Source organism: Bombina bombina, chromosome 7, assembly GCF_027579735.1.
Source record: "Bombina bombina isolate aBomBom1 chromosome 7, aBomBom1.pri, whole genome shotgun sequence".
Taxonomy (NCBI): Eukaryota; Metazoa; Chordata; class Amphibia; order Anura; family Bombinatoridae; genus Bombina; species Bombina bombina.
This window is the reverse complement of record NC_069505.1, coordinates 134,410,930-134,434,766: the sequence shown is the minus strand read 5'-3', so window position 1 is coordinate 134,434,766 and position 23,837 is coordinate 134,410,930. Positions and strand designations below refer to the sequence as shown.

Below are 23,837 nucleotides of genomic sequence, written 5' to 3'. Positions count from 1 at the left end.
TATTATATTATATATATTAACTATATTAACCCTATCTAACTCTAACACCCCTAACTTAATTATTATTAAAATAAATCTAAATAATATTAATAATATTAACTAAATTATTCCTATTTAAATCTAAATACTTACCTATAAAATAAACCCTAAGATAGCTACAATATAATTAATAATTACATTGTAGCTATTTTACGGTTTATACTTATTTTACAGGTAACTTGGTATTTATTTTAACTAGGTACAATAGCTATTAAATAGTTAATAACTATTTAATAGCTACCTAGTTAAAATAATTACCAATTTACCTGTAAAATAAATCCTAACCTAAGTTACAAATACACCTACACTATCAATAAATTAAATAAACTACAAATATCTAAACTAAAATACAATTAAATACACTAAACTAAATTAGAAAAACAAACACTAAATTACAAAAAATAAAAAAAGATTACAAGAATTTTAAGCTACTTACACCTAATCTAAGCCCCCCAAAATAAAAAATGCCTTACCCTATTTTAAATTAAAAAGTAACTAGCTCTTTTACCAGCCCTTAAAAGGGCTTTTTGCGAGGCATTTCCCCAAAGTAATCAGCTCTTTTGCCTGTAAAAAAAAAAAACAATACCACCCCCCAACATTACAACCCACCACCCACATACCCCTACTCTAAACCCACCCAAACCCCCCTTAAAAAACTTAACACTAACCCCCAGAAGATCTCCCTACCTTGAGTCGTCTTTACCCAGCCGGACCGAACTCTTCATCCAGATGTGGTCCTCCATCCCGGCGATGTCTTCATCCAAGCGGCAAAGAAGAGGTCTTCCATCCCGGCGATGTCTTCATCCAAGCGGTAAAGAAGAGGTCCTCCATCGGGGCGAAGTCTTCCTCCAAGCGGCATCTTCAATCTTCTTTCTTCCGGCTTCTTCCGACCTCCGACGCGGAACATCCAGCTGGCCCGACGACTGAACGACGAATGAAGTTTCCTTTAAATGACGTCATCCATGATGGCGTCCCTTGAATTCCGATTGGCTGATAGGATTCTATCAGCCAATCGGAATTAAGGTAAGAAAATCTGATTGGCTGATTCAATCAGCCAATCAGATTCAAGTTCAATCCGATTGGCTGATCCAATCAGATTGAGCTTGCATTCTATTGGCTGATCGGAACAGCCAATAGAATGCGAGCTCAATCTGATTGGCTGATTTTAATAATAATTAAGTTAGGGGTGTTAGAGTTAGATAGGGTTAATATATATATATAATATAATAACTATATTAACCCTAATATAATTAGGGTTAATATATATAATATAATAACTATATTAACTATATTAACCCTAATATAATTAGGGTTAATATAGGTGGTGGCGGTGGTGTAGGGTTATTAGATTAGGGGTTAATGTGTTTAATATAGTTGGCGGCGGTGTAGGGGGATTAGATTAGGTGTTAATGTATTTAATATAGCTGGCGGCGGGGTTGGAGCTCACATTAGGGGGTAGGTAATGTAGGTGGCGGCGGTGTAAGGAGCTCGCATTAGGGGGTAGGTAATGTAGGTGGCGGCGGTGTAAGGGGCTCACATTAGGGGATAGGTAATGTAGGTGGCGGCGGAGTAAGGGGCTCACATTAGGGGATAGGTAATGTAGGTGGCGGCGGTGTAAGGGGCTCACATTAGGGGGTAGGTAATGTAGGTGGCGGCGGAGTAAGGGGCTCACATTAGGGGGTAGTTAATGTAGGTAGCGGCGGTTTAGGGGTTAAATACTTTATTAGGGATTGCGGCGGGGGATCGCGGTTGACGGGTAGATAGACATTGCGCATGCGTTAGGTGTTAGGTTTTATTTTGCAGGTAGTTTAGGGAGTTACGGTGCTCCAATACACAGCGTAAGGCTTACTACGCCTGCAATTTATGGCGATGTGAAAATGGAGTAAGATTTCTCCATTGTCGCCACGTAAGTCCTTACGCTGTATATTGGATACCAAACTGCGCTGGTTTGGTATACCTGTCTATGGGCCAAAAAACTACGGCCGAAGGCAGAAATATATGAGCATAACTTCTATGTTACGCTGTATATTTGATACCAAACCAGCGCAATATTTGGCGTTGCCGGCTTTTGCGGGCAACGCTGCATATCGGATCGAGGCCCTGATGTCTATAAAGCAGTGGGTGCCATCATATTGTAACTTAGGTTACCCATTGTGCTGAGGCCAATTAGGAATGGTTATAAATGGCTTACTAGAGTGTTCAACCAATGACTGTGTGGAATATAGCTGTGTCTGAACTTCCAAGTTTAACATGAATTACAAAGCCCACAATATTTCAGAATTAAATTACAGGGAAGGAGAACAAAATAAATAATGAAAGTATATTGCAAATTTGTTATACTACATGTAATTAAACTATTTTTTTATATTCATATCTTGAGGTGTCCCTTTAAAGGGACATTATACACTCATTTTTTCTTTGCATAAATATTTTGTAGATGATCTATTTATATAGCCCATAAAGTTTTTTTTTTTTTTTAAATAAATGTATAGTTTTGCTTATTTTTAAATAAAATTGCTCTGATTTTCAGACTCCTAACCAAGCCCCAAAGCTTTATGTGAATACCGTCAGCTACCTTCTCCAGCTTGCTCCTGTTTGTGTAAAGGGTCTTTTCATATGCAAAAGAAGGGAGAGGGGAGTGTCTTATTTGCCACTTGCAGTGGGCTTTCCAGCTACCTTTTCAACAGAGCCAAACTGATAGCTTCTAAGTAAGTTTTTAAACAGTTTTATACTGGATTTTTATATCAGTATCTGTGCATCTTATTCTTTATAGTAGTGTCTATTACATGCAGTTATATGAAAATGAGTGTATACTGTCCCTTTAAGCACTTGATCTGCATGCAAAATAAATGTTTTTAAATCATTTAAACTGGTCAAGGTTTTGCAAATCCAGAGCAGTTCAAGAATACATCCTTTGAAAAATCATGATGGAATTCTTGTTCCTGGTCTCCTTAGCTGTAGCCATTTAGGGACGTTGAGCTTGTACTCTGATCTAAGCAATCACAGTGTAGAATATTATAATTATGCATAGTAAAAAAAACTTTGCTATTTATTTTAATTATGTTTTGACTTTAATATCCCTTTAAAGAAATAATCCATTGGCCCGGTGCCAGAATATACTTATTGCCTTATTGGATACAAGTGGCAAACTGTATTTTTTTTTTTTTTTTTTCCTACAAAGCTCTTATTTAAAATGTCATAAAAATGTTGGTAGGTAAATTCTGTAATTAAACTATCCTATATTCAGATACAACTGCTTTTATTCATAGTGCACAAACACAACTTTTTTTTTTATTATTATTATTTATAAACTTAGATATATTTTTTTTATGCATACACATGTATTTGATCATACTCAGTGCAATTCAATGAATCTTTTCAATTTTATGTAAATTGTTCCATGTGAAGTGGCAAGACAGATTGCTAAAGAAGAAATGTTTTAAAACATTAATTGAATTTCATGCAAAACAGTGTTTTTCAACTTTGTTTTTTTCCCACAAGCAATACTTGTTCATATGTCCTAATTACTGGAACTCCTGTTGGTTTATCAACAATGAGGTCTTGTATGACTGTTTAGAAATAAACTCACAACTAGAAGGAAACTAATAGAAGTAAGGGACACACATCATTCATGGGAGAGAAGTTAAAATTAGATTTCGTCAGGACAAAGATTTAAACTGCCCTGGCACAGGTGGCCGCTACATAGCACTAAAAAGGATTTCACGCCCTAGGAAGTGACAGGGCAAAGCAACCAAATTTAGTGTGAGTGTGGGAGGGGGAAGGGAAAACGTAATGTATGTGGGTTAGATGGGTAAAGAACACAAGCTGAGAGCTCTGTGAGAGAGAAAAAAAAAGGGGTAGAGTTGACCCTTAACCCCTTAACTGCTAGAGAAGGTTACCCTTGGTGCCAGTCGAGGGGTTAATTCATAGGAAACAATAACATATTAAGAGGGGGACCCCAGAGATTCCGTACTATTTTGCAGATTTAAGACATTAAATAAAATGTCCTGTTATATATCAAACATTTTTACACAAAGCATTGTGCATAAAACCATGTGCATTTATATATACTGTGTGTGTGTATGTGTGTATATGTATATATATATATTGCCTTCAAGGTTTTTTTTTTTTTTTTATACATCCTTTTATAAAAAAAGTGATTAAAAGGCACATTCAAATTTAATGGAGCACTCAATGCAGTAGAATTGCATATTTAACTAGTGCATAATAAAAAAGACAATGATTTAACGCCTACTCTGAATTTCAAATAAGCAGTAGATTTTTTACAGTATTATTTTTTTTAGATAAAAGTTGTCAGTTGTGGTGTGTGTGTGTGTATGTATGTATGTATGTATATATATAGTGTGCGTATAATATATATATATTTTTAAGAAAATCAGCACTTGCATGGATTTTCACACCATGTACATGAAGTGTATTCATTTTTTACTCCTTATACATAGATCTATGCAAAAAAGCTGTAGTCTGTTTATTATTGTTCACTTATTATGCTTGAGTTTTTTTTGGAGGGGGGAGGGGAATTTCTAAATTTAATAAAAAGTAACAACATCCCCAAGGTTTGTACAGCAGTTTTAAATTAGGAAATTAACCAAAGGTCTATCAGTCAGCAAACCAGTCTTAAAAAAAAAAAAAAAACATTATAAAAACAACTAAACAGTCTCTTCTCTTTTTAGTTAGACCCTACCTCACTTTTTTTTTTCTTTCATGCAATTTTAAACAACTTTCTATGTTACTTATATTGTCACATTTACTTCATTTTCTTGGTATCCTTTGTTGAAGGAGCAGCAGTGCACTATTGGGAGCTAGCTTAATACATCTGATGATCCAATGACAAGAGGCACCAATCGGCAACTAGCTCCCAGTAGTGTGTGGCTGCTCCTGAGCCTACCTAGGTTTTTTTTTTTACAGAAATAAATTGGAAAGTTGTTTAACATGCTCTATCGGAGTCATGAAAGAACAACTTTGGGTTTCACATCCCTTTAAGGTTGAAAGTTTTTGAATCCCATTTATACTAAAAAATGAATTCACCACAAAAAAAGGTAAAGATATGCTTTAAAATAAAACCTTCAAAAAACACATCCATTCTTTATGTGCATGTCCCCCCCCCCCGCATTTCAATGTGTATGCTCTTGGACTGCAAAACTGTGAATTTCACTTACAGAATTATGGTTTTAAATGCTTTGAAAACATGTATTTTGTATGCAGTTCTTATGAAACTCAGTATATATATATATATATATATATATATATATATATATATATATATATATATATATATATATATATATATATATATATATATATATATATAATGATTATGCATAACATTTCCTTTAAGTCAAAATACGTTCTGTGGAATTCTGCACCTTTCCAGTCATGTAAGAATAGATGTTTAGATGAATTGATAAATATAAAGACTTATGTTGAATGTATTTTTGTCCTGTCCTGTCATTATATATTATACCCCCTTTATAGTAATAATTATTCCTGACCTATAGATTTTGGTTTCAGCTGGCAGAGCAGACCTTAAATAGGGACTAATCACAAGAGCACAAGACAAATTCCTAACCTAAATACCTCAACTTTAGCTATGACATTATTTCAACAAATTATCAGATGCATCTTGTTCTATGTCTGTGTAAAGTTCCTATGCCTGGGTGTAGATTACATCACTTTTCCTACAGATCATTGTTCTTGTATATACTTCAGTCTTCTTATAAAAATTAAAACGTTTTACATTTTATAGGAAACAGGTTTGATTTTTTTTTTCTGCTTCTCCAACAAGATGTCACCAAAAATGGGCTGACTTTTAAGGTTTACATTCCTGCTTTTTAAATAAAGATAGCAAGAGAACGAAGAAAAAATTATAATAGGAGTAAATGAGAAAGTTGCTTAAAATTGCCTGCTCTATCTGAATCATTAAAGAAAATATTTGGGTTTAGTGTCCCTTTTAAATAGTAGATGTTTTCTGTTTACAACACTGTAAAGACCTAGCATATAACCATCGTTTTTGGACATAAAGATAATAACAAATTTAATGTGTGCAAATAATGGTTGTTATATGCAAGCACTGGTAAAATACCATCTTATTTTCTATTCTTCCAAAGGTCACACTCTTGAGTGTCTGTCTGAGCCTTTTGATCACACAAGGACCTTGCAGAGTTCTCTGTCCCTTGCATGAGACGCTTGCTTGGTTGAAGGCCGTGTAGCTCAGGTTGAGGCATCTGTTTATATTTGGGAGTGACGCTGACTATGAGCGGGTATAGGAGCCCCTGGCTGTCTGCCGATCAGGGAACATTCCATTGTGAAGAGTTGTGTCAACAGGACTCTCATTTTGTCATTTCACTCTTTCAGTGCTGTTGTGTTTGGAATACCACATGAATTTTGGAGATAAGCTTCCTAAAATGTGAGGTGGGTAATCGGGGTGTAAGATCGATTTATCACATGTTCTACAGCAGAGCTGCCCAGCTTGATTTCTCAGATCTGCAAGAACAGGTTTGAATTATTTCTGATTATCTCAGGTATACTACAGCAAAGGAGTCTTCAGATCCTGACCTATTTGTAATTTTTATTGAACGGATAGTATCCTGTTAAACCAGCAACAGATTTATAAAATGTATGAGAACTTAATCCTTTTTGTATATGAAATAGTTGATTTGCGTTTTGACATCACCCATTAACATGGGCCGAGCTTGCAGGGAAATCAGATCTCCTTATTGCACCACTTTCTTTACACACTAATGCTTCTTTTTCTTATGCCTGTCTGTATACCAAAGACCAATACTTAAAAAAAAGGAATTCAAGCTTAGAGGGACAATTAAGTCAAAATTAAACTTTCATGATTCATGATAAGTATACAATTTTAAACAACTTTCCAATTTACTTTTATCATAAAATGTTGCTTTGTTCTTTAAGTATTCCTTGTTAAAAGCTACACCTAGGTGAGGCCGCCTCTTATCTCAGTACATTTTGACAGTTTTTCACCGTTAGACAATGCTAGTTAATGTGTGCCATGTAGATAACATTGTGCTCACTCCCATGGAGTCATTAATGAGTCAGCACTGATTGGTTAAAATGCATGAATGTCAAAAGAACTGAGATAAGGGGGCAGTCTGCAGAGGCTTAGATACAAGGTAATCACAGAGGTAAAATGTGTATAAATATAACAGTGTTCGTTATGCAAAGCTGGAGAATGGGTTAAGGTATTATCACTCTTTTTTTAAACAATAAAAATTTCAACATCTTTAGTGGCATAAGTAAGAAAGGATAGATTAACCCATTAGCTGCCACTCCACGATTGTCACAGAATGAGCTGCAGCTGTCTTTTGAAGCCAAAGGATATTTTGTTTTAAATCTTTTGGATTCGCTCACATTTTTAATGCGTCCAGGTGCAATTTACATATGGTTGTTGAACACCTCTGCTTGTTGTGTAAAAATTGTGACTAGGTTTGCTGCATGTGATTTGAGCATTTGTAGGCTACAAAATTAATTTGCTTTTTGAATTTTCTGGGCAGAGTGAGACAAGCCCAGTTTTTCACACAACAGCTAATGGTGTTTAATATCTATTTAAAGGAATATTAAACCCAATTTTTCCCTATTATTCAGCTAGAGCATGTAGTTTTAAACAACTCAATAATTTACTTCTATTATCAATTTTTTTTGTTCTCTTGGTATCGTTTTGTTGAAAAGCATGGACGTAAGCTCAGTAGCATGCACGTGTCTAACGCACTATATGGCATCAGTTTTGCAAGAATGTTATCCATTTTCAAGAGCACTATTTCCTTGCATGTAGTGCTCCAGACACCTACTTAAGGGGTCGATTTATCGAAGGCTTCGCAAGCCTTTCGACCCCCTACGGCTGCAGGTTCTCACAAGAGAAAAAAATGGAAGAGAAGAAGGCGCTCCAATAGTGCAGAATGTTAAAACACAGCTAGATCTTCCCCAGAAATGATCCCCTTACAAATAAATGGGTACTCACAAACGGAGTCTACCACTGCCTGATGAAAAGGTGCCAGCAGCATCTTGAAACGAGTAGCAGAATTTCTTGTATTGTTTTTATACTACTTTTTAATAATATATATCCCTTGCCTTGGGATATTTTATTTTATTGGTTTGTGAGCTTTATTTTGGGGTTTCATATCCTTTGCTGGACTGTGGATCCTGTTCTTTGGAGTGAGTCAGCTGATAGACTGATATACCAGCTTGCACTACTTGCACTGCATTATAGTGCGCAGCATATGTGAGTATTCCATCACAGAAGGGGCACATATTGGGGGCTTTGAAAGCATTAGTGACCATCTGCACCATTGGAGTCTCCCGGTTTCCCTCCCCATTTTTGTTATTTCATCCCAGACTCAAGATCACATTGAATCTGGTGGGAGCTAGCTGGTGGATTCTGAATACTCCAGCCTGCAAGAATAGCACTGCATTATAGTGCACTCCGTTTGTGAGTACCCATTTATTTGTAAGGGGATCATTTCTGGGGAAGATCTAGCTGTGTTTTAACATTCTGCACCATTGGAGCGCCTTCTTCTCTTTCATTTTTTTCTCCGATTTTCCATCCACTCTTAAGACGAGCTGACCCTGGTGATCATCTATCCTCTCGACAGCCTGTGGAGGGCGCCTTTGTTTTTTGTTACTATCTTTCTGATGGTTACATTTTGGTGACTTTTCTCACAAGAGAACCTGCACGCCGTATTTAATAAGCAGCGGTCATCAGACCTCTAAGGTGGCGAATTTCAATCTCCCCGGTCTCGTCCGACCGGGGAGATTGACAGCTCCTGCCCGCACGTGATTGGCTGTGCGAGGGCAGGGCGGCGGCATTGCACGCGAGCGCAAAATAGCGCTCTTGTGCAATGTTGAATTGCGCCAGAGGAATTCAGCCCGCCAGAGGCGAATTGTGACGGATAGGGGTGCTTGTGTGCGCCCCTGTCTGCCCCAGATTGATAAATCGACCCCTAAGTATCTCTTCAACAAAAAGTATCATGGGAACAAAGCAAATTTGATAATAGAAGTAAATTGGAAACTTTTGAAAAAGTGTGTGTTCTGTCTGAATCGCACATATAAATAAATAATATATATAGCTCTGCCTGTACCCTGGGGTAGGAAGATGATGGCTATGGTAGAATTGGTTCAGCAAGCTCACTTAGCTACTTGTAAGCACATGCTTCTTTAGACAATGATCGTGTTATCCCTCCTCCTTATACAGGGGACGGGAGCTAGGATACATTTGGCAAAACATCCAATTTTTAATATTGTGTGTGTGGGGGGGGGGGGGAACGGCATGGACTATATTAAGTACTAAAACTTTTTAAAGAGATATCAAACTAATGTTTTAAGTATATTTTCTTTCTCTTTCTTTGTCTTTTTCTTTCTTTTTCTTTCTCTTTTTTTCTTTTTCTTTATCTTTTTCTTTCTCTTTCTCTCTCTCTCTCTCTCTCTCTCTCTCTCTCTCTCTCTCTCTCTCTCTCTCTCTCTCTCTCTCTCTCTCTCTCTCTCTCTCTCTCTCTCTCTCTCTCTCTCTTACTCTTTTTTTCTCTTTCTCTTTCTCTCTCTTTCTTTTTTTTCTTTCTCTCTCTCTCTCTTTCTCTCTCTCTCTCTCTCTCTTTCTCTCTCTCTTTCTCTCTCTCTTTTTTTCTCTTTCTTTCTCTCTGTCTCTTTTTTTCTTTGTCTCTTTTTTTCTTTCTCTCTCTCTTTTTCTCTCTCTCTTTTTCTCTCTCTCTTTTTCTCTCTCTCTTTTTCTTTCTTTCTTTCTTTCTTTCTTTTTTTCTTTCTCTCTCTCTTTTTCTCTCTCTCTTTTTCTCTCTCTCTTTTTCTTTCTTTCTTTCTTTCTTTCTTTCTTTCTTTCTTTCTTTCTTTCTCTCTCTCTCTCTCTCTCTCGCTTTCTGTATCTCTCTCTCTCTCTCGCTTTCTCTCTCTCTTTTTCTTTCTTTCTTTCTCTCTCTCTCTCTCTCTCTCTCTCTCTCTCTCTCTCTCTTTTTTTTTCTTTCTCTGTCTCCTTTTCTCTTTTTCTTTCTCTCTCTCCTTTTCTCTTTTTCTTTCTCTCTCTCCTTTTCTCTTTTTCTTTCTCTCTTTTTCTCTTTCTTTTCTTTCTTTCTTTTCTTTCTCTCTCTCTCTCTCTCTCTCTCTCTCTCTCTCTCTCTCTCTCTTTCTTTCTCTCTCTCTTTTTCTTTCTCTCTCTCTTTTTCTTTCTTTCTCTCTTTTTCTTTCTTTCTCTCTCTCTCTCTCTCTCTCTCTCTCTCTTTTTCTTTCTCTCTCTTTTTCTTTCTCTCTCTTTTTCTCTCTCTTTTTTTCTTTCTCTCTCTCCTTTTCTCTTTTTTCTTTCTCTCTTTCTCTCTCTCTCTTTTTCTCTTTTTTCTTTCTCTCTTTCTCTCTCTCTCTTTTTCTCTTTCTCTTTCTTTCTCTTTTCTTTCTTTCTCTCTCTTTCTCTTTTTTTTTTCTTTCTCTTTTTTTTTCTTTCTCTTTTTTTTCTTTCTCTCTCTTTTTCTTTCTCTCTCTCTTTTTCTCTCTTTTTTTTCTCTCTCTCTCCTTTTCTCTCTCTCTCTTTTTCTTTTTTCTTTTTCTCTCTTTTTCTCTCTTTTTCTTTCTTTCTCTCTCTTTTTCTCTCTCTTTCTCTTTCTCTCTCTTTTTCTCTCTCTTTCTCTCTCTCTCATTCTCTCTCTCTCATTCTCTCACTCTCTCATTCTCTCACTCTCTCATTCTCTCACTCTCTCTCTCATTATGTATTGCATTGTGAAATACCCGCATACATAATAACATATTTTAAAAGCATACAAGCATATTTTGTTTGAAATTTACATTTCTTTTCTAGTCCCTGTATCTTCCATCTGAAAGAGCCTCTTGAGTTTTCTTTCTTATCTCCTTTGCTGAGGTCAGTTAAGACAACTTTCAGAGTTTTTTGACAAGAAAAGAGGGCAAAACTAATAAAAAAATATGTTGCAGAGTATTTGGACTATGCATAATTGAACATTTTTATAAGGAATTCAAATTGAATTTAATGTCCTTTTCCAGATGAAATGACTTCTTTCAGTAGAAAGTCACCTGATTATTTTATTTCTCATTAGTGAGTATCTCATGATTCAAATATTAACCTTCATTCTCCTATTAAAGTAAAGCCTTCTGGGCACAGTGCATGTTGGGTAACTAGTACTGCTTTTGGACAAGCTTTATTGATGTCTAGGAGTGGGGAGCATTTCCCTGTCTGATACAGCACAGGAGGAACACACTCTGCTGACATTATCTGGTCAGCAGGATTTTACATTTGGTGGAGGGTGACAAGTCATGCTGCTTTTCTGACTCATAAAGCTTTCTGTTTCCCAGTTCATATTCTCTTCTTCACTCCAGTTAAGCAATTGTACATTAATTTAATTACTTTTTACTTAAAGGGACATGAAACCCAAAAATGTTCTTTCACGATTCAGATAAAGAATACAGTTTTAAACAACATTCCAGTTTACTTCTGTTATCTAATTTGCTTAATTCTTTAGGAATCCTTTTGTTGAAGAAACAGCATTGCATATGGGTGCACTGATAACTTGAGGCATCTTTAGCAGCTACCGAGCCTATCTATATATGCTTTTCATCAAAGGATATCAAGAGAATGAAGCAAATTAGATAATAGAAATACATTGGAAAGTTGTTTAAAATTACATGATCTTTCTGAATATTGGGTTGCATGTCCTTTTAATTGTTTGGCTTAGCATGCATGGTTCATACCACTACTAAACGTTGTATTCCTTTCACCAAAATATTCACCCTAACAACTTTTAGCTTTGAACCTGTGTGAAAAAATATCCTTTCTAAAGTGAAAATTTACACTTCCATCTTACAGCATGACCTCTTGTTCCTTAATCCGTCTTCTTATATAAAAATGTACTTTATTTTTTCTGTCACACCGCTCCTTCTTCCCAACTTACACAAGTTAAAAGGACACTGAATTGACTTTTATATAAAAAGTAATTCATCTTTATTGCCTAAACAAATTGATATGGACATTGTAGTGCAAACCATACATGCTGTATATTGTTAAAACATGTCATTATTGTATTACAAACGCTAGATTTCTAGGTTTTTTAACCCCATTAATAAACCTCTACATTTTATATATATATATTTATTTATATATTGATCCTATATTTATTTGTTTGTTCTTTTGGCTATCTTTTTATCTTTCCTTTTTTCTTCAGGGTTCTGTTCTAGTGTGGGCTATGCCCTTTGTTGTTGCATCTGGTGATGTTACCATTGGAAATTTTTAGGGAAGAATCCACTTGAAAACTTGAACTACGGTCTAAGAACCAAACGCCTGAACTAACGTCAGTTGGCGTTCTAGATAGATATGATTTTTTTTAAGGATTGATGTGGCCCTTTTAATGTTTTGTGTGATGTGGTTTCTTTTGGCAACATTTCTATTCCCACACCCAGCTCTTGTGTCATTAGAGAAGTTAACCCATGGCTACCCATATTCTATTCAGCCCAGATCAAACCCCCTGAATATTATTTAAAAAAAATAAGAAAAATATTGACCATTGAGGATATATAGTGAGGGATCCTACATGCCGGCCTGTTGGTGACCCTTGTGTAAAGAGCTTGGGCTGCCCTGGGTTAACCCTCTGGCCAGTCTCAGTACAACCGTGATGGGCCTGGCTAATTGCTCTTTGCATGAGTAGTTTGCCTTTGTCGCAATTCCAAAGAAACTTCCCTATGCACCGACCTATCTCTGCAGTAAGTTCATTATTTCTATTTGATTCACAGCCCCCCCACCTCATTTTTTTCCTTTTGCATCCCACCTCCCTCCCTTTCCCCTGTAATCTCTCCCCCTCTACTCCATTCTCTACCTCCCCCTGCTGTGCTGAGGGGTGAATCTCCCCCTGCAGGGGATTGTGGGAATGTTTCAGTCCTTGCTCACCCCTGGAGCCGGATAATAAGTGTCTTCAGAAAGCAGGCCCCAGGAGCCTGGCTGTTGAGGGCCGAGAACAGTGGGGGACTCTCTGTCATTTATAAAGGGGCTTGCACAGTTTGTGCGTGTTTCCTAACACTTCTATTGGGGAGGGGGAACCTCATTCTCTATATAGAAAAAACACGTTTCACTTTGTACATGGTGTGTGGAGATGCTGCCCCTGTTGTGTGTTTGTATATATGGATTTTGCTATGTTGACTATATCGTATTCCTATCTCTACATTCTGCACAAAACATTTATAGCACCTGCAGTGCACACTGACAATAGATTCAGTTGTGGCCCCTGCCTCTCGCTGGGGCCCCCTGCTGGTTTTCAGAACTCCAGCTCTATGCAACAATAATACTCAACCCAAGGACTGGCACTGGCTCTGGGCAAATATTTCACAGCGTTTTACTAATCAGTCTTTTAAATCCGGAGGAGGCAGCAAAGTCTTTTATAATGTGTTTTTTTTTTTTATTTGTGTTTGTGAAATGCGTTTTGTTTTGAAAGAAAAAAATCTTTTTTTTTTTTTTTTAGATAACAAAGTAACAAAAATTGTAACATAATTTTAACTCTTAATGTTCTCTCTCAAAAAATAAAACCTTTTTTTTTTAATGCACAAACTATAGGCATTGCAGGGTGTGTGATCCTTGCATGCATTATAAATGTCTGATGATAATAATAATATATTTTTCTGAGTTGGAAAATCCTAGCAGCCAGGAAACAAATTTATTAGCACTTTTATTAAGGATGGAATTATTTCTATAAATAACATGCACAGTCTGCCTAATTTCTAAATTGAAAACATTTTGCTGTTTCAAAATAAATTAGGTTACTAGTAAACTTCCCTTCCCCAGGCCCCTGACTAGTGATCTTCTTTTGATATTTTTAATGTTCATCTTTTGTTTCAAAAGCACTTAAATTGTCTAAGCAATGTGATCCTCTCCTGTCTACTTTAGCTACTCTAGAAAACACTGAACAACATTCCTAAGCGTGTGCGTATATATGTATGTATATACAGTGTGTGTGTGCGCGTGTATACGTATGTATATACAGTATGTGTGCATATATATATATATATATATATATGTGTGTGTGTGTATACCTCACTTCAGCGGTTCGCTAATACAGCTCTTTGTGGAGCGAAGTTCAACCTCCAAGGATTTTGAAACGGTGCTGTAATCATTGTGCTGTAATATATGTGTGTGTATATATATATATATATATATATATATATATATATATGTGTATGTGTATATATGTATATATATATGTGTATGTGTATATATGTATATATATATATGTGTATATATGTATATATATATATATATATATATATATATATATATATATATTATACATACACGCACACGCACACTGTAATAAATATGTATATATATTTATTATGGGTGTGTGTGTATATGTATAATATATATATATATATATATATATATATATATATATATATATATATTTGTGTATATATACATTAATATGGGGTTGTCCTCCACTCTTTGCCTATAACAGCCACAACTCTTCTTGGAAGTCTTTCCAAAAGATTTTGGAGCTTGAATGTGGGGATTTGTACCCATTTGTTAGTTTCTTGAGTAAGGCCAAAGCCGTTATATGTTTACTGGGGGTCGAAAGGTCAGGAGTAGCTAGCGCCATGCTGCTGTGAGGACCAGTCAGCAGGCGCACTGTCAGAAGAGGCTTCGCTGTCGCCAGATCCAGGGATCTTTGCTAAGTAAAGTTGGATTAGTGTGGTCGGCAATCTGGATGCTTCCTTGTGAGTTCTAGATATAACACTTTACATTTTAAAGTGTTCGAAATTCTTAGCGATTGTTATATTCTTCTACTCAGAAGTGACCTTGGCCTTATTCCAAGCCTTACTAGGTGTTAAAAGGTAATCTCAGACTCCCATTCAGGCTTGGCACCAGGAACAATCCAAGCTTACTTACTAGTAGAAGAATATAAAAAGCGCTAAAAATAACGCACAAAGTAAATACATACCGTCTAGAACTTGCATGGAAGAGAGCCATACGCACTAATCCTACTTCAGTTAGTGCAGCCCCTGGTTATGGCAACAGTGACGCCTCTGCTGACAGTGGGCCTGCTGATGCTAGACCCCCAGCAACTCCGTCCTGAGCTCCTGACCTGCAGTAAACATATCGCAGTTTCAGGCCTCGCTCGAGAGCCTGAAACCAGCCAAATAAGCATTTGAAATGTCAGGCACTGATGTTGGAAGAGAAGGTCTGACTTGCAATTAGTATTCCATGTCATCCCAAAGGGGCTCAGTGAGGTTAATGTCAGGGCTCTGTGCAGGCCACTTGAGTTCCTCTACACTAAACTATGTCTTCATGGACCACGCTTTGTGCACAGTGGCACAGTCATGCTGGAACAGGAAAAGGTCTTCCCTAGACGGCTACCACAAAGCTGGAAGCACCCAGTTGTCTAAAATGTGAATTCTGTAGTGAATGATGCAACACATGCTTTTTACACACTATGCAATTCAGTATTTGGGGACCCCACTCTGGTTTACAGGGTCTAGCACTTCATGGCTTGGCTGTTGTTGCTCCTAGATGCCTCCATTTCAAAATAATAGCACTTAAAGTTGACCGGGGCAGATCTAAAGGAGCAGAAATTTCTTGAAGTGAGCTCTTTAGTGCGACCCATTGTGCTCATATATACACAAAACTCTTTCTGATCAGCCAAGCTCCGACAATGGCAACAAGTTTAAATTTACCAGATCTAACACATTTTTTTATTTTTTATATAATTGTATTGGGCCATTCCATCTTGTTGAATATTTGAAAATGTATTACTGTACTTTAGTCTTTTTGAAAAAAATGGTTTGTCTTGCATTGAATAAACCAACATTTTTCTTTCCTGTGGAAGATGTCCATATAATTCACTGAATAGTAGATGCCTATGTACCAGTTGCACACAAGCACGTGTTTCTTGTTAATTTTACAGAACTTAAAGGGACACTCAAGTAAAAATAAACTTTTATGATTCAGAAAGAGCAGCAGTTTTAAGACACTTTCCAGTTTTACTTCCATTATCAAATTTTGCACAGTCTTTTTATATACAGACTTTCTGGGGAACAAGATCCTACTGAGAATGCGCACAAGCTTACAGGGTGTACATATACTAGTCTGTGATTGGCTGATCTCTGTCACATGATACAGGGGGCTGTAAAATGGGAGAAAAAATAAATTTGTCAGAAAAAAAATCTACTGATTATTTGAAAGTAAGAGTAGGCATTAAATCATTGTATTTTTATTATGCATTTAATTATGCAATTCTACTGCATTGAGTGGTCCTTTTAACTTTTTAATGCCAACTAGTATTATCTACTGCTCTGTACATTTTGAGTACAATCAATGAAAATGTTATTTAGTTCTATACCAAAAGCTAGATTTTAAAAAAAAAGTTATTTAACAGACATTATTGTCTCACTATTTTTGATCTTTCTGATAGTTTGGGAGTGCTTTGTCATCCTGCCTGAGCAAAACCTCAAATAGATTTGTTTTTCAAGTTCTCCTGAGATATAGGTAAGATTCAAAGATTGGCCATAGCTGTTTTTTCTTTCCTATAAGAGGTATAGAGCTCCCAAGTGGCTTCAACTTTCTTTGAAAAATTCATAACCTCTTCTTTTTTGTTAATCTATGGTTATGTTAATTAAAATAAGCAAACAAGTTCATCAACATTTATTGAAAGACGACTAGTAATTTATTTGTTTCCTGTGGTACTGTGCCATTTTTAATGCTCTTTATATATAATTTTAAGGAATACAATTGGTAAGACAAAAATGAATACTAACAAAAATACATTAAATAGAAAATGTTAATTTCATATTGTGTGACCCAAAATGTAACATTTTTCTATACACAAAATGAAAACAGAATGACCAAAATACAAGAATTTGGGAATACATAAATTTTAATAAAAATAAATACATTAAATAAAAGTTAATAAAATATCAAATGACCCAGAATGTAACCATTTTCTTTACACAATACAGAATGACCAAAATAAGAGACATTTTGAAAATACAAAATAGATTATATTTAAAGTAAAACAAATCCATATTATTTTTAATATCTAATGACAACACAGTTTCCATATATTACATTACTACAATATTTTAAAGTATGAAGGGTAGGAATAAATCTAGTTTTAATGGAAAACTTTGTACTAAAACAAAGGACATACACTTTTAGCTTTTAAATGCTCCTTGGATTATATTCTTTGCAACTTTCTCAAAAGTGATGATCCATAGATTAAAGCACCAGTACATACATACAGTAGAATTGCATAATTAATATGTGCATAATAAAAAGACAATGCAATAACACTTAGGGGCCGATTTATCATGGCCCGCATGGGGTCAAATACCCCCGAAAAAAACACTGCGCCTTAACTCATCCGCTGCCTCTGAGGCTGCGGACATCAATCCGCCCGATTGTATACGATCGGGTTGATTTGACACTCCCTGCTAGCGGCCGATTGGCCACGAATCTGCAGGGGGCGGCATTGCACAAGCAGCTCACCAGAACTGCTTGTGCAATGTTAAATACCGATGCCTGGTGGACATAATCTGCTACAGCGGATAATGTCCGCCAAACATTGATAAATCAGCCCATTCTCTGAATTTCAAATAAGTAGTAGTTGTATTTTTCTGGAAAATTAATCTCCCCCCCCCATTTGCCAGCCCCCTGTATCACATAAAAGACACCAGCCAATCACAGACTGGTATACATATACCCTGAGAGCTTGTGTACATGCTCAGTAGGAACTGGTGCCTCAAAAAATGTGCAAATAAAAAGATTGTTCAAAATTTGATAATTGAAGTAAATTGTAAAGATTCTTACAATGGTGTGTTCTTTCTGAATCGTGAGTGTCACTTTAATCTTATGCTGAGACTCAAATAAAAATCAAAAGAGAGGAGTCGTGGTGTAGTTTGTATGTTCTATGAACGCTCCTTTCCATAGAGATAGATAACTTGTATCTGAAACGGCATTCTGCCTGGGTAAAACAGTTTAACACATTTGATGTTATGCATGGGAAGTAGTCAAATATTTCTGGTTGCTTTTATAGATGAATTCAGGCATCTGCAACATGCTAAGGTTTGAAGAATATATATATTTTGTATACTGTCAACTTGTGTTCTAATTTTTACTTAAAGGGACAGTAAACCTTAAAAATAATGTCAGCGCATCGGGCCAGCTGTATAGTCACAGACCGCCCCGACTGCGCCATAAGACTAAGTGCAGCTCGCTCCTGTCACAGGAGCGAGCTGCACTTAGTGCTATGGCGCGGTCGGGCCGGGCTGTGACTATACAGCTGGCCCGATGCGCTGACTAAAAATAACAGACCCGCTCAGCAGAGAGCGGGTCTGTTAAAGCGCCGTATTTTAACAAATTAAAAAGGTAAAAAATGCTTTTATGGCTATAGCACCTAAATAATGTTATATAATTCTGCACTATGTGCAGAATTATATAACATTATTTTTAAGGTTTACTGTCCCTTTAAATGATTTGCATAGCTTTATGACTTGTGGTATGTAAATTCTTTATTTTCCTGTTGCCCTAGGCTGCTTTACAATTTAGATTGTATGGTTCACAGTTCTAATTTATATGTTGGTATTTCCAGTTTCTAAATGATATTCTTATTTGCAAACTTGTAGGACTGAGTTTATCTTTGTAAGAAATAATATTTTCCTTCCTACATTATATACGCAACCAAATATATGTATAATTTTAAATATATATGTATTTATACATGTGTATAGTCGTTTTTTATGGGTTTGTGTGTGTATGTGTGTATATATGTGTGTATGTGTATGTATGTATGTATATGTGTATATATGTATATATATGTGTATATGTGTGTATATATATATATATATATATATATATATATATATATATATATATATATATATATATATATATATATATATATATATATATATATATATATATATATATATATATATATATATATATATATATATATATATATATATATATATATATATATATATACACACAGGTGTCCGGACAGGATTCTCAAAACAGGTTCTTTTATTGAAGAAAATAGCATATAAAAGCATGCACACAGCGGCTCTGCAAATATCTATAAAGTGTTGGCTTGTAAAATAGTGGCTTGCAGGCATTGATGGTAACATGGCCGGATGGATAAGGGCTGTTAGGTGCACAGATAGTGGGCTATGTCTGACGCGTTTCAGCTCCTATAGAGCCTTACTCATAGACTGCATTATATATATGTGTGTGCGTACGTACGTGTGTGTGTATATATACACACAGACACTTACATGTTATATAAATATGTTATAGTCTGTAACTAAATCTATTTAAATAATTTGTTTCATTTTTGGAATAATAACTCTGAATATTTTATAGTTAAATCAGACCATTACTGATTTGGTTACATATCATTAGATATGCATAAATACATCACTGAAATTATTGGGAGATAACTATCTCCAGTTTAATAGGTTAATCATTCATATTTGATCAATTTTAACAATTTAAATAGTTTTATTTAACTAAAGAAAAAATAATCATCTTAAAAATAACATATGAAATAGATTTTTTTTTTTATTGTCAAAAATGCTTTATTGAAGTTATTAACAATACAAAAGAAGAGAGAGAGAAAAAAAAGATAAATAATTTAACGTATGAGGGCACAATCTGTCCCCATTACAACATAAACTTGTACAGTTAGAGGGTAAAAAAGCTTTGTTCAGATCGGTACCAAAAACTCAGAAATCAGCAAAAAAAACAACCTTGTGATACCATATATCTTATGCGGGGGAGACTCTAAAGTCTCTTAATCTAGAAAAAGAGAGAGAAGGAAAAGAGTCCAGAAACAAGATAGAGGGATGGGGAAAGAAGGGGGGAGGAACAAAATTTGTAATGCGGGGGTGTGGCGCGAAAGCCATCCAGTATCATGTATGCTAAACCTAGGGTATATTCCTTAAACGCATATGTCAAGCTAAATGGGGAACAGGACATTAGGTTTCCAGGTTGTGTCATATAAGTCTTTCCAGTCAGCCCATGTTAGCTCAAAGAGGTCAGAGTTACCCAATTTGTAAAATATATCTTTTTTCCATAGTATATATGTAGGCCATGTAAGAGCAGACTCTTGCCCAGCTAGGCGGGGACTCTTTTTTCCAATCACATGCAATTAGGTGTTTAATGGACATAAAATGGTAAATGCTGATGAATGCATATGCATGATGCTTAGGAATGGTGTGAACACCTATTTGAAGTAGGGCTGCTGTCGGCGTGCTACGTAGAGATACTCCCAATTTGGGGAGAACCCTAAAACATCTAATCCATAAGGGGCGGATTTTGGGACATTCCCACCAAATATGTAAGGAATCACCTCTCTGGCCACAGCCTCTCCAACAGTAAGGAGACGTGCTAGGAAATATTTTAGCCAACCTGGTGGGGACATAATACCAATGAGCCAACAGTTTATAATAAGCCTCAAATAAGGTTATGCAATGTATGGCCTTTTTGGTGCTTTCCATAGTATACCCCCATATATCCCCAGTAAATGATTTACCAAGCAGGGATTCCCACTTAGAAAGGTGGGGTGCTGTTTCTGAATTTAGATTGAGGCCCAAAAGACTGTAATGTCTGGAAAGAGGTCTACGTAGCCTGTTTCCCTGGCTCCATGTGGACTCCCAAGGGGTTAGTGGGCGGGCTAACGCAGGTTTGAAGCCCCAGCAAGTCCGGAAGCTTTTAATTCTGAGATACTTAAATTTCAGAAAATGAGGCAAGGCCACGTCCGCCCCTAACTGAGATACTGTTCTGAATCCACCCTCCGGGGATTGAAGCCAGAGATCCAATACTACATGAACTCCAAGTTGGGCCCATTTCAATGGGTGGGTGTCCTGTAACCCCGCCAACAGACCAAGTAGAGAGGTGATGGGAGATGGGTGAGGAGCAATATGTCCAGAGTGGCGGATTTTATCCCAGAAGTCCAAGCATTCCCGAATAATAGGATTCAACAGGGTCAGTTCCCTACGGCAATGTGTGGGCGTCCAGATCAAGTCACGTAGGGCTAGATTGTAGGGCAACGAGGCCTGTTCAATGGAGTACCATTTGCAAGTAGCCTGTCTGACTCCCCAATGTGAAATATGGGTGAGCATCGCCCCCTCATAATATCTCACTATCGAGGGAGAGCCTAGTCCCCCACACATCCTAGGCAGTTGCAGCACTTTCTGCGCCACTCTTGGAGGCTTACCCTGCCAAATATGCTTGGTGAATTCACTCTGGAATTGTAGGAGAATTTGTCTAGGGACTCTAATTGGGAGGCAACGGAACAGATATGTGAGTCGGGGAAGAAAAGACATTTTCAAAGCTGCAATCCGCCCCATCCACAAAACTTGAGAAAGATTCCAGCCCTTACTAAGGGAGCGAAGCTCCGATAGCAAAGGGAGGTAGTTGTCCCTGATGACTCAGGGGAGAGCACTGGAGAGTCTGACTCCCAGATGTAGCACCAACTATTCCGACCACCGGAAGGGATATTTGGCTTTTAGTGGGGCCAGTGACGTGCTCTCAAAGCCTTGGGTATATATCTCCGTTTTGGATATGTTTAGTTTGTAATACGAATGGGCATTAAATTCTTCAATTATTTGTAGGAGTCTAGGGAGGGTGGTCGAGAGGTCAGACGAAAAAAGGGTGATGTCATCAGCGAACAAGGCGATATTATGCCTGGTGCCACATAGGGTGATCCCACCCATATGTGGGTCCGTTCTGATTTGTTTGGCTAACGGCTCGATGGCCAGCGCGAAGAGCAGGGGCGATAGGGGACAACCCTGTCTGGTCCCGTTAGAAATGGTAAATGGGGGAGTTTGGAAGCCAAGGCCCCTTACCAATGCGGAAGGAGTGGAATATCAGGCCTTTATTGCTCCTATGAGGTTACTTGGGAAATGAAAGATTTCAAGCACTTCCCACAAGAACCGCCATCTCACCCGATCAAAGGCCTTTTCGGCATCTAATGAGATAATCGCTATGGGTTTGTTGAGGCTGGATGATAGGCCCAACACATTTAGTAGTCTTCTAGTGTTATCTGGCCCTTCTCTTTTGGGGATAATTCCCACTTGGTCTGGATTGACCAAATGAGGTAATAGATTGGCAATGCGATTGGCTAGAAGTTTTGAATAAAATTTTATGTCGGTGTTGATTAACTAAATTGGCCTGTAACTGGGGCAGAGAGTAGGGTCCTTGTCGGGTTTCATGATTGTTATGATAGTGGCTTCCAGAAATTCTCTCTTAAATGTACCCTCGTTCCTCGCCAAATTAGAAAGTCTAAGGAGCAAATGTACTGGAAAACCATCTGGGCCTGGCGATTTAAATGGTTTAGAGTTCTTAATTATTTGTTGTACTTCCCTGAGGGAGAATGGCGAATTTAAGGAGTCTCTTTGATCGGGTGAGAGGGACGGGAGATTCAAGGCCTTTAAGTACTCGCGTACTGCCTCCGTTGAGGCCGATAGGGGGTTCTCAGACTTGTCTATATTATAAAGGTTAGAGTAATGCTCGGCGAACGCCTCTCCTATCTGCGAAGGGATTTTGAGGAGGGAGCTGTAGCGATACTATGTATACGTGAAGCACTAGTTCTATTTCTGATTTTGTTGGCTAGAAGGGTATCCGCCTTATTACCCTTATAAAAATACAGCTGTTTTAGTTTAGTTAGATTGTCTTGGGTTCTCCTCTATTTGCGAGATATGATTTTTAAGGTCGGAGATTTGGGCTGCTAAAGAGTGTACGGGCTTGGCTCTGTTTTGGGATTCTAAAATCCGTAATTTAATGTGAGCCTGTGTGATAGTGAGAGTCCCGTCTGCTTTTTAAGGTTAGCCTGTTCCGAGATCATTATACCTCTAATAGTCGCTTTAGCGGCACCCCAAAGGGTGTCGTCCCTAACTTGGGGGTTGTCATTAGTTCCCACAAAATGTTTGATTTCTGTGCGCAATTTTTCTCAAAAGGAGATGTCCTGTAGTAGGTTATGGGGCATGCGCCAGGAAGCCCTGGTGCGAGTAGTGTTTATAGAGATAAGATCAGTCGTGACACAGTCATGGTCAGACCAAGGGCAGATAGATATAGCTGCGTTGGTAACAAGGTCTAGTGAGTCTGCCGTAGAGAAAATGTAATTAAGTTGGGCGTATTGTCGGTGTGGTTGTGAGTAGTGTGTATAGTCACGGTCCTTAGTGTGGGTAGCCCTCCATATATCAATGTAACCCGAGCCAGTCATGAGAGTACGGAATTTAGCAGCAAGTCGTTCTGCAGAAGGCGGGGTTCTGTTTGAGTCAGCGGATTTTCTATCTACCTTTGGGTCCCAGGTCATGTTAAAATCTCCCCAAACAATAACCCTACCCTGTTTGTGTTGAGCTATTACATGAAGTATGTGTTTCAGGTACTTAGGTTGATGTGTGTTGGGCAAGTAAACCGACACTAGAGTATATAGCACATGAATGATTCTACAAATCAGGATAACATATCTAGCCTGTGGGTCTTTGATGGTCAGGACTGGCTCAAAAGCCAGCCTCTTGTGCAGGAGGATAGCCGTGCCTCTGGCTTTCTTAGTGAAGGGAGCATATTCTATATGCGTGTACGCCTTAGAGGAAAGTCTAAACGGCTCGTCAATTAGCCAATGCGTCTCTTGAAGAAACGCGACATCGGGGTTATGGTGTTTCAGTGAGCGTAGTAAAAGACTTCTCTTGAAGGGAGTGTTAAGTCCCCTAACGTTTTGGGTGAGAAACCTTAAAGGGGAGCTAGCCATAAATAGGGATGATTAGTAGTTAAG

The 23,837-nt window shown here is 37.3% G+C and overlaps 1 protein-coding gene across 4 annotated transcripts in view; it reads left to right on the top strand.

The window, feature by feature from the left end:
- The window catches only part of LRP4 (LDL receptor related protein 4), a 170,206-nt gene that overhangs the window by 22,056 nt on the left and 124,313 nt on the right, over positions 1-23,837 (top strand). Inside the window, exon 1 of one of the 4 annotated variants that reach the window (XM_053720313.1) lies at positions 5,812-6,471. The exons of the other annotated variants lie outside the window; for them this stretch is intronic. The gene's annotated coding sequence lies outside the window, so the exon portion shown is untranslated. Of the gene's footprint in view, positions 1-5,811; positions 6,472-23,837 lie in introns of those variants that run through there. 4 annotated transcript variants of the gene reach the window in all.